Raw genomic sequence first — 11,830 nt, 5'->3', positions numbered from 1 at the left:
TCAGGGGTCAGTGCTGCACAGATGGGTTTGTTCTGATACATTAGTCAGATTGAAATCACAGGCAAGCTTCATAAATTCATATTGCGGGAGTATGGACACGCCTTTTTGCATAGTAACTAATACCCGTATCAACCCGCTCTGCCCTGGTGTCCTCCAAAATTACATTTCTTCATACATAATTAGATCTGATTGGCTGCACTCGGCATTTCCATTGCGTTTGTCTGAAATTACAGTCTGCATTTAGCCGACTGAAGGAACAAACTTCCAAGTCCTCTGTGAAAGCAGAGATGGCATGAAATGTCATTAAAGTGATTGGGCATTTTCTCTGACAAACACATGGCTTGTTTGTGGGCATGGCTGCTTTCATGAGGCTGATGATGTGAGCAGAGACGGACAGAGTGGGCGAGTGAAGAGACTGATGGCAGGAGAGAGAGAGAAAAAGTCAGGGCAACGGGAGACATAATGTGCCTGTGGCTTCTCTGCACCCCCCTCCCCGCCCCCCCGCCCTCCCCCCTCCCCCCTCCCCACCCTCACTGTTTCTCTCTCTGTGCCCCGGGGCAGGTACGTTCATCTGGTTTCCTGGCTCGGTCCCGAGACGCCCCCATAGATCTACGTTACTGTGGGTTTATTAAAACCTTCCCCCCACCGAGCTACTGTGTGACTGCATGTTTTTCTGCGTGTGTGTGTACGTCCCTCTCTCTCTCTATCTGTGTGTCTATGAGTGTGTGCGTTTGCCACAGGGTTCTTCTGGTGTTCAACAACAGAGTCAACATCACAAAAATAAGGAAATATACACAGCATGCACTGCAGTATTTTTACACTTCTATTATGGGGGGGGGGGATTTGCAGCCTCTAAATGCATATTACATCACATGAATGCTTGACATTCAACAGTCCTGTGTAATCAAGACTCGGGGACACTTGTTTGAACATGAACATGTTTAATATTTATACAACTCTTAGCTAAATTAAAAGACCAGAAATGACTCACAATGCTTATGCCACATGGTCTCTTTAATGTAATTGATTTCCATCCATTTACCTGTCAGTATCTCAACGTCCTCCCTCTTAGAATCCACTTCATTTGCATATTTAAACACCGGTACATTTTTAAACTGCAGCTAAACACACCCTGCTGAGTTTTCACTTGATGTGAGCATGTGTAATTCCCCTCATTGTGTGTTTTTTTTTTTATTGTGTAACATGGTGGCTGGCATGTCTTTATAGATGAAACAAGTCACCTGGGACAGCAACAGCTGCCAGCAGTTTGTGGTGGCTTGGGAACAATTTAACTTACATTCATTTTTATCCATGACCATGAATACTAATCGTGCAGCACTCTCAAAGAAGATTTTTTTTTCAGCAGCTTAGTTTTCCTAACAGTTTTTAATGTGGAAAAAGTAAAGTAAATCACTGGAGATTTTAATAAAGTCACTTTTGAGGCACGTACAAGGAGAGCAAACTTGCATTTTTATTAGTCAAAGGATAATGAACTTTTCCTTAGACTCACAAAAATGGCACAATATAAATTCATAGCGTGTGGCAGCCACAGTAATTACTTTCAACCTGATGTAAACTAAATGAGCACAGTGTCTTTTAAGGTAAGGAAGCATAGATGAATGCCTTTTCTTGGAGCTGAGTAATGCAATGTTTTAGATTGCACTGTTAGCCTCAGATGATCACCAACCGGTTTTTGCATTAGCATAGTTTACTCATCTTTTTTTTGTTTGCGCCATCACTGGGGAGCGAGGGGAGTCACTTTCAGTTCTGACCGGGGCCACAAGGGCAGCAGGGCTTGTAAAGAAGCCATGAGTGGAAAATAATGTTGTCAGTGGGAGATGTAAAGTGATAGCTAACCAGATGAGGGAAAGAATTCAGAAACACTGCTACGAATCCTTTAACAGTGTAAGTTGGCACCACTTCTTGGTTTCCTCTCACGTTATTTCACACACTCCCCTCCCACACAAAATCTGCTGCATGTGCACACACTCCCCTTGATCTGTCCAAGCGAGCAAGTTCAAAACTCTGAAACTTCTCAACTGTGACCGAGCATCCGGAGGGGAGGCCGTCAATAAAAGCTCTTAAGCGATTTGGTGTGCCATCACCTAATGTTTTTTTTTTTGTTCTTCTTCATCTGGCTCGTGCAGGAGACTCGTAACTCACACCAGAATCAATATGACATGCTATGGGACATGTTCGTTCTCATGTAATGTACACATACATATTTAATGAGTTAATGCATCACTCCACAGTCATCAATAATGCAGGCTCACTAATGCCTTTCATCAAATGCTGCTCATCAGATATCAAGCAGATTTTTGGTCAATCTCAAAGCAGACACAGGAAACCTGAGCCTGCGCAGAGAAACGGAAACTGGGAGAAGAAAAAACCATGAAAGTAGAGTTCATTTGTCAAGCAGTAGCATATGGATCGTTCATGGAAGTGCTAATTAATGGGATTCAAATTCCAATCAATGGGGGGGAAACTATATCTAAACAATGTTCCTCTTTTATCCCCTCAGAGGGGCAGGAAAGGAAATTCCACCAAAGCATCTTGACTCTCTTGGGTAATGTTGGGCTTCATTTTTATTTTACATTACACACACACACACACACACACACACACACACACACACTCACATACAGCCGTCAGCCACATATTGATGGCATTGTTATGACCAGAACATGCCTGATCAGGCCCGGGCCATGGCAAGGATCCAGGCCTGACCAAGTCATCAATCATACAGAGAGTGCGAGAACCAGAGAGACTTACACACATGAAAAAGAAGCACACACTCACACTGACGGGAGAAATAGCTGGGGCGGCTGGCGGCTGGGTCACAGGTGTGGAAGAAAGTGGGAATTACTCCCTTTCTTTCTTTCCTTCCCTCCCTGCTCCCCTTTAAAGAGAAACAGCTCTCTCTCTCTCTCTCTCTCTCTGCCTCCCGTATGCCCATGTCTTTGAAAACATCCTATTTCCATCCACTTTCCCTTCACCCAATTTAAAACCACACTTCATTCGCCCCCTCAGCATCGCCACCCTTCTCCTCCTCCATCTCCGAGTCTCAATTAGGCCATGCCTCGAATCTCAGGCATTATCTCTGCCGGCCATTTATATAACATGACTCCAAAACGCATTTGCACAATTTTCCAATTACAGTATTATGCCTCCAAGCTTTGGTTCCTTCTGTCTCTCTCATTTTCCCCCTTTCACTCAAACCGCTCTTGATGTTTAACACTACAAAAGAGTTGCCCAAACGCAGACACACGTCTGTACTTTAAAGTAATGGCCTCGCTCTTTTTTAATGCATTGTTAGTGTTTACTTTATTTTCAACCTGGTTTCAAGCAACATCAACGACCCGAGTCCTAGCCTTGGCTGACTGACAGGTGGGTGAAGGACTAAAAAAAAACCCAGGAGGTTTGTTTGGCAGAGCTGAAGAATTAAACAATTCAAATGTTCTTAATACAATTCAGTACACTCAAACACATTGTGTCTGTTCATTTGCATTTTTAAGGAAATACTCTTTAGCTATACTGCATGTACAACTTAAAATTGACAAGAAAAATGGGAAATTATTTGATGAAATCTTCAGAATATTAAACAGGAATCTTTGAAACTGGACATAAATGAGGTGAATATTGAACAGATACCAGTTTGTACACAGTCTTGAAATGTAAAAATAAATGCTAAACTCAACCGTTTACCATGTTTTCAAGGTTAGGAATATGTTTTAAGTTGGAAGAAACTTTGCATAAGTTCAACCAGGCTCACTGACCATCTTGCACTCATTAATTATTTATATCCTCTGTCTTACTCCTCAGCTGACTGTTGGCTCTTTCAGTTTAACCAATCACATGTTGCCACGACCCCCAACCAGCCAATCATCTCATAGCTGTCAAAGTTTAAACTGTCCCTCTCGGCGGCGATCAGATGGCATTTGAGTCAAACAGATGCAAACAAGGCATCAATGCCCTATTAAGATAAAGATGTGATGGGCGCTGACTCACGATGGTATCTCCTCTTGTTTAGCATTAAATCAATAAAACACTTTCAGAAATGTGCTCCTGGCTCAAATAACTCTGCAAACATTCTTGAATTTGAAAAAGAATCAGTTCTTTCAACTCCACAATCTTTCATGTGTTCCTAATTCTTTTAACATTAAACTATCTTGTCATCATATTTTTTGGTTGTCTCTGGCATCAAACACAAGACAGAGAGTAGAGAGTACACGCTTAGTCTGACTAACATGGACAGCAAAATGAACAGGGTGTGTTTCTTTCTGGTTCGCTCTATTTCACTCATCAGCTCTGTGACCTTTGACATTGTGTGTGCGTGCACAGTGTCATTTAGAACAGGACTTTGTTTTAGCGTAGACAACAGTAAGTTAATGAAGTAATAAATGACAGAGTAACAACAAATATGAAAAAACAATCTTCAAATCCAGCCAATATAATAAATATTGCATAATAGAAAGAGCCTGACTTGTTATCTGAGATAACAGGCACTTTCCTGGTTTTCCACTTCTAGCACCGTATGATTTTATCTTGGAAAATGTATTTTAAGAAATCATAAATCACCAGCCCACATAGCAGGGGCAGCAGTCCATATGATGATTTCTTTAAGATGACAGTTTGCTGGCCCAATCTTTCTCAGGACCGTTTGCTTTATTTTTAATTATCCAGCCTATATAATTCCACTTAAACACATTCAACTGTAAATGTTAATGTTGTTTATTAAATGTATTTATTCTGAAATCATTTTTTTAAACTATTTATTTCTTTTAGGTGCTTCTACTTGAGTAGCAATAATGGGTTATATATACTTTCCTCTGACAACATGGGAGTCAGACAAAACAGAGTGTTTAAGCATTGGTATATGCGTCACTTAAGACCACGTTCCACCAAGTGGTCCGGTTTGGTTCAGTACAGTTCGGTATGGTAAATCCTGACCTCATTTTTGTTTCCACAGCCATCCTGTACATTGATGGCGGGCTTTGCATTGACCTTTAGTAAGTCTCTTGTTCCACTAATGTTTCAGTCACTAATGAGACAGTAACTGTACGGGCCTGGTTTGAGCTAAAAGGGCCAATGGTACATTTTTTTGGGCAGTCCAGCAGTGCCTACAAGGTAATGGAAAGTCAGCAGTGTGTACATGATGGGGGACACAAAAAAAGTACATGGATGGTTGTAAAGACAAAAACGTGTTGTCTTGGTATCTTGAAAGTGCTTTTAATGTGATTGAATTTCCCTCTTAAACGATATATTCAAAACCTGCCAAAATAAAGGAATGAAAACTGTAAGTAGCCTATTTCTTCCCAACGTTAGGGAAAATTACCTCTGCATCTTAAAATACCAAAGAAAACCGGAAGAAGATTGAGGAATACTGGAAATTATTATCTAAGAATTGATTTAAAAAAGTTAAAATACTGAACAAAACTAAAAGCAGTGAATAAAATTGATAAAAAAGTAAAAACAAGAATCTGAGCATACTGAAAAACATAGTGGGGGGGACATTATGGACAATATTGACTTAGCCAAAACCTGAGACTTAACAAATGACCTATTGACTGACAAATAGAGATTATTGAACTGAGACTATAGAATATTGAAGAAGCACTTAAGAATATTCAAAGATTAGTTAAGGATATAAAATTACAACCTGAGAATAGTGTTTCAGAAACTGAGAACATTGAATGAAAACCTGACAGTAGAATATTATATAGTCATATCATTCAGTCTTGTATGGCAATATGAGTAATCATACCAGAAAAAGAAATACCATTAATGTTCACAAACCTTAAAGAGGTAAAGTGCTTTATAATAACTGTCCCAGTAGTAATAATAGGAGCAGTGTTCGGATTGTTCCCAGTGTTAGACTGTAAGTAGTGCACAGTCATATGATCTGTCTTATCTCCAAAGCTCCAGCACTCGTCAGTACGTTGGATTTTCACAGCGGACTAAATCTCGTCGCTCCTGTCATTAGGCAGACCTTAATGCTGTTTGGTATCTGTGAGCGAGCTCTGTCCGTTATTATTACAAAGAGCTACACTTCCGGCCTCGTCGGGGTGACCGCTGAGAGCTGACTGGCCTATTGTATCAGTTCCTGGAAACCCAAGCGAATAGAAGCGTTAGTGACCACCCATCTGCAAACTAACTGACCTAAATACTGAGCAACATCTGTGGGGGCAGAGATGGAGGATGCTGACGGATAGACTCTGTGTGTAGGAGTGTGTGCGCATGCCCGTGTGTGTCTCTCTCTCTCTTGCCAGTCTGTTTGACAATGACAGCGTCAGAATAATAACATCTCTCACTCAGTGCGGCGGTGAAGGATCTCTCAATGTCACTCTCCTTGAAGAGAGCAGAACAAAGCTTTTCATATCTGTGCTTTTCAGCTTAACCAACAAACTCGTAGCAAACACATAGCGGAGAAATTAAAACTGAGAAGAGCAGTCAGGAAGCATCATGAGCCGGCGCAGACATGCCTTTGTGTTCCCTGTGCTGCTGTGGCTGCACAGCGGTTGACAGGACGCATTAGAGAATCCCTCAGTGAAGGGTGAATGACCTAAACATGTGACCTAAGTGCTGCCCTACTTTCAGAGGGTGCCACATGAGATCAAGATTTCACTCAGCTGTAGTTTATTACTGGCTCCAGACCAGCTTGCTCTTGCGTTTTAGGGACAAACTACAGTACACGTCTCGTTTTTTTTTTTTTGCTGCAATTTAAGCAGCTTTGGGGGAACATCGTTACTGGGGCAACTTGTTTTTCCCACACGCAAGCTGACATCAGTGAGACATCAGTGGAAACGCGGGGGGTAACTGAATATTCATGAAGGGCAGGGACCCATTTCAGCCCAATGAACACTCCCTCCCTCTCTCTCTCTCTCTCTCACTCTGTCCCTCATACAAACACACACACAGAAACACATAAACACATAAACACACTTAGAACCAGTCACAAAATCACACACACACACACACACACACACACACACACACACACACACACACACACACGAAGAGCAAGGACTTGTTCCATACCAGCAGGCACATACTCATCTCACGCCTCGCTGCACTCATTCATATCAAAAGCGCATGCTCATTACATACAGCAGCAGAACACACACACACACACACACACACACACACACACACACACACACATGCACGCCTCATCCAACTCATCCAACTTGACTTCTCTCATAAAGATATTATAAACATTTGAACAATATCTCTTAGCAGCGGCTGCTTATGAATCCATTAGCTCAATAAGTGCGTTTCTTGTTTCATTATAAAACAACTGCTTAAAAACGGCTTAAGGCAAAATCTGCCATATGCAAAAAAAGCAATGAGAAGAGACAGCTCGGCTTCAAGCAGATGGTTCCTAGCTGCAGCTAACAGCTGGATTCATGTTTCCCTGTTCATGCTGACATTGTTTGACATCGTGATTATTAAACAGGCCCATTTCAGTGCTGCTCCTCCTCTGTGTTATTCTGATATTGGTATGCAGGGGCAGTGGCTGCAGGAGGAGGAGGAGGAGAAGGAGGAGTGGACGGTGCGATGAGAGGATAGACTTGGATGTGATGAGTGGCTGAGGGCAGTCAGTCAGTCTGGACGTTTGGCATGGAGACAGCGGATTCCATTTCCATGCCAATCTGCCTTGTCTCTTTCTGAATCAGACTTGACCTTCACAGGCTGATGACTCCAGAGGCCTGGGACCGGGACACACTTTCTGCCTTAAACCAGAAACACGCACTCTAAAGCTATGTAACAGCATGAAGCGTGCACAATGGGAAAAACATTCCCGTCTGTTCACTTGCAACTCTATTTGCACTCACACACTCGCAGCCATAAGTATGCACACACAGAAAAGCTTAAACCATCAGAAGAAAATTCTCTCCCTTGATTTACTGTAAAGGAGTGATACAAAGGATTGAAACGAGACCAGATCGTCTTCAGAGAGCCAACCCTCAGAGCAGATGGCTCTGTTTTTCATCTTCCCTCTCATGAGAGCTCATTTTCTGCGCTCTGTTCAGCTATTTCACTGTTTTTTCACCATTTGAGTTTGTTTCTATAAAACACCAACAGAATCCAGTTCAACAGAACAAATAGCAAACAAAACAAATGACTCTCCAGAGGTGCTTTTGTCTTCCTCCTGAAGGTTTTAAACCTCCCCCACTTCCTCTCCCGCTGCTACAACTACAACCACCCCGAGATCCAGGTATCCCAGCACCCCGTCCTGTTTGCCCCACAATCCCCCCCTGTGTTTAAAGCCAGGCTAAAATAGACCTTTACAAGTCGCCTAATGAAAGTGACTCCGGGCCCTCTGGTTAATTGACCACCTTTAATGAATGTCAAACTGTGGCGGTCATTAGACTGGGGGGTTGCTACGGGTCACTGCTGGAGTGAGACAGAAAAGCAAGAAAGGGAGAAAATGAGGGGGAATGAGAGAAAGCAGGTAGGCAGTAAAAAAAAAAAAAAGACACAAATTATTTCCCTTGTCCTGAGCCTGTGTTGCTATGTTTGTGTGCGAACAGTGTTTTTCACAGCGTGCATGCATTATGTGCACAGCCTAAGGGCAGCACCTGTCTTTGCTAACCATCCCTGACAAAACACAGGGAGCAGCGGCCATATGGGTGGAAATTCTTTCATATCTAATATTCAGCATCCAGATCTGTCCTTCATCCCGTCACCGACCTCCTTTGGTGCTCTTTTTCCAGCGGCCGTCCTCTTCTTGACGAACAAATCTAATAAAGCAGAGCATAAAACATAAAAAATATCCCTCTGTTTTTTTACATGGGCTGTCTTGTCTTTTCTTTTTTCTATCCCTCCCTTATGATTTAGGAACCTGGGGCAGTAAATGACCACTATCATCTAGTCTGTCATCGCTGATAAGGGGAGAGATTTCTGCTCTCATGTGTTGCAGATGATCATGATGCTGCTTTACAGGCGTGCATTTACTTTTGATGAACTCATTTGAAAATCGTATCGCAAACAAACACAATGTCCTTGTCCTTTATTTTGGTCTACTGTCCTCTTCAAGGGTACACGCAGATATACTCGTGCATGTGCAGGCACGTGCGCACACACACAGTTTAACCCCCCCCCCGTGTTATTGGATCTAAATGGAGCCCAACACACATTTCCTTGGAGTATTGATTTAATCAACTGCGTATCATGTTGAGACCCGTATCATCTGATGCAACACACACCACCACCAGCAAAAAGAAGCGATCCATCACCATTTAGCGGGACAGGCCCTGGTAGTCTAAACACGGAACCATTACGCATGGTTTAACATGGACACTTTGACCTCCGGGGGGTGACAAGGTCAATGACATCATTAGAGAGGAGTCAGTCTGTGTGCTGGAGCGGGACTAATTGCTATCAGACCTCAATCACAACTAATAAGTGCTTGGATTTGTTTCGATACTCACATTATCCACTTCTAATATCCTGATAGATTTGTTGTCGTTTCCGTGCCAACACAGAGAGAAGCTGGTTTGCACCTCTTTTGGGCCTGTTGCTACGGTAGGTAGCTCAGCAGATCCCTTTATCCCAAGGCTCTGTTAGTCCATTCAAAGGTAGCTAAGCTTACAAAATAGCTAGAGGGTGATTTCCCACACACAGATAAAGCCCCAGACTTGGAAATCACTTTCAAAGCAGGCCCTCCTCTTAAGATGCTTTGAAGCCCAGGAGAAGAGCTTGAGAAAAAAAAGCCTCGCATGGGAACAAAAAATTCTCCTGAGTCTTAGAGAAATATTAAACTTTCTTATCCCTCTCTTAGCCTGTCGTCTGGCCTGATGCTGAGGGGTCAAGTCTGTGGTCCAGGGTCTTGTCACACCAACCTGGGCTCGCCCTGCAGGCGCCACACACAGCCTCGCCCCGTCACAGCTTTGTCAGCGACCTCACTGGACCATGAACGCAGACAGTCCACTCTGGAATGTCGGTATCGACCTCGGTGCTCAAATGGACAAGCGCAGAGATGAGCGCATGCTAACACACACACACACACACACACACACACACACACACACACACACACACACACACACACACACACACACACACACACACACACAGACACACACGGACACACACACACACACACACACACACGTATGTGAGGAGAAGTAATCTGATCCAATGACACAGGAGCTCCCTCAGTGTGCGGCTAACTGCCTTATCTCCCTCTGGCCGCGCTCCTCTTTCCTCTCAACATTCTTTCAGGTATTTGGTGGAGACCTTTTCTCTTTGTCTGCCCTTTTCAAAGACCCGCTTTATGCTGGGAGCCCTCCAGCCGTCGTACTGCAATCTCCTCTCTCCCTCTTTCTCTCTGCCCACACATCTCCTGAACTTGCTGCCTCACTTTCTCTTTCTCACTCCCCCCCCCCCCCCCCCCCCCTCACCCTGTCTCTCACATCCCTCTCTCCTACACTCTAATTTCTCTCCACTATCCCTGCCCCTGAATTGAAGATACAGTGCCACCTGTGCCGTGTCCCAGAGGTGAGAGTGAATAAAGGTGGTGGGGTTCATGCAGTTCCTGGTCTGTGACATTCAGACAGAAGTAGACTAAGGTTAGACTAATGGGACCCGTGGTCTGGACTTTGTAACTGAACATCCACGGCCTCCTTTGAAGAGACAGGTGGAGTGTTTCTGGATATATACGGGGGAGGATTGCAATCAATGTGCATCTGTGAAGGGCCATCCAGCATCTTCAAAAACCAGCAGTCTAATCTGTCATGGGATAACTGACTAATGATCACACTTCAGAAAGCAATTGCACCCTGCTACCTACACAGATGCTCTTTCCTGTGGCGATCTATGAATATTTTTTTTCTGCCCTCGCTCCTATATGAATACAATCAACACAATACCTGTGCAGCTTTTGGAGAGCTTTCGGACTAATCAGCTCTGACAAGTGGAACAAAACAATTTAATACAGGGCTGATTTCACATCTGAGCGGCTCGTCATTTACATAAGCTTTTCACAGTCTGCTCACTGAGCTGCGACAGGCATGTGGTGCGCCTGGAGAGACCGGAAAGGGCTGCTCCAAATATTCTGCCCCCTCTCTCTATCTGACCTCACCAAGGAGAAGGCTACACATGCGCCAGTACATGCAAAGACTCATTAGGGTACACATGTGTGCTGATCCCAGCCCACAGTCACCCTGTATCCATCACACAAACACATTAAGCATGCATGCACATACACACATCCAGTGTCCTGTGGTTAGTAGGGAGAGGAAGCAGCAGCGCGACTCACTGCTGACTTAATGTCTTTTAACAGTTTGGCTCCAGGACCAGGGGTTGGTCGGAGTAAAGCTAAAGCCAAAACTGGGCCTGATCATCTGTGACGGCAAGAAAAACCCCAGGCAGTGTGTGTGTGTGTGTTTGAAAGTGAATGTGTATGTCCTCTCTATCTCTCTCTACTCTCCCCTCATTTTCTCTCTTTCAGTCTCCCTGTGTCGGCATGTGTGTGCATGAAGTGTGCATGAAGTGTGCAGACGTGTGTGGGATGCCTCGCTGGTGGAAGCTACAGGGGACAGAAACAGCAGTGGACTGAATTACCCAGGACAAAGCCATCGACAGAAGCATTAAAGTGACAATAGAATATTTACAGCACACAGAACTGATTCACTCTGCCGCCTAATATGCAGCACATCAATATCCTGGAGAATGCTAGTAGCACACTGCAGTGCATCGCGGTGGAAATTAGCCTGGCGTACAGTTTCGCAGACACACATTGGGACACACACACACACACACACACACACACACACACACACACACACACACACTGAGAAGAAAGTACTAACTGGTGTTGACTTGA

General features: G+C 43.9%; 2 protein-coding genes across 2 annotated transcripts in view; one reads left to right on the top strand and one right to left on the bottom strand.

The window, feature by feature from the left end:
• zc4h2 (zinc finger, C4H2 domain containing) overlaps positions 1–11,830 on the top strand; it is a 185,741-nt gene that overhangs the window by 120,686 nt on the left and 53,225 nt on the right. The window lies entirely within an intron of this gene.
• nxt2 (nuclear transport factor 2-like export factor 2) overlaps positions 1–11,830 on the bottom strand; it is a 176,015-nt gene that overhangs the window by 119,552 nt on the left and 44,633 nt on the right. The gene's annotated exons all lie outside the window — the stretch shown is intronic.

The sequence above is a fragment of the Labrus mixtus genome, chromosome 10, assembly GCF_963584025.1.
Source record: "Labrus mixtus chromosome 10, fLabMix1.1, whole genome shotgun sequence".
Classification (NCBI taxonomy): domain Eukaryota; kingdom Metazoa; phylum Chordata; class Actinopteri; order Labriformes; family Labridae; genus Labrus; species Labrus mixtus.
The sequence above is the reverse complement of the archived record's forward strand: the minus strand, read 5'-3'. Positions and strand labels throughout refer to the sequence as shown.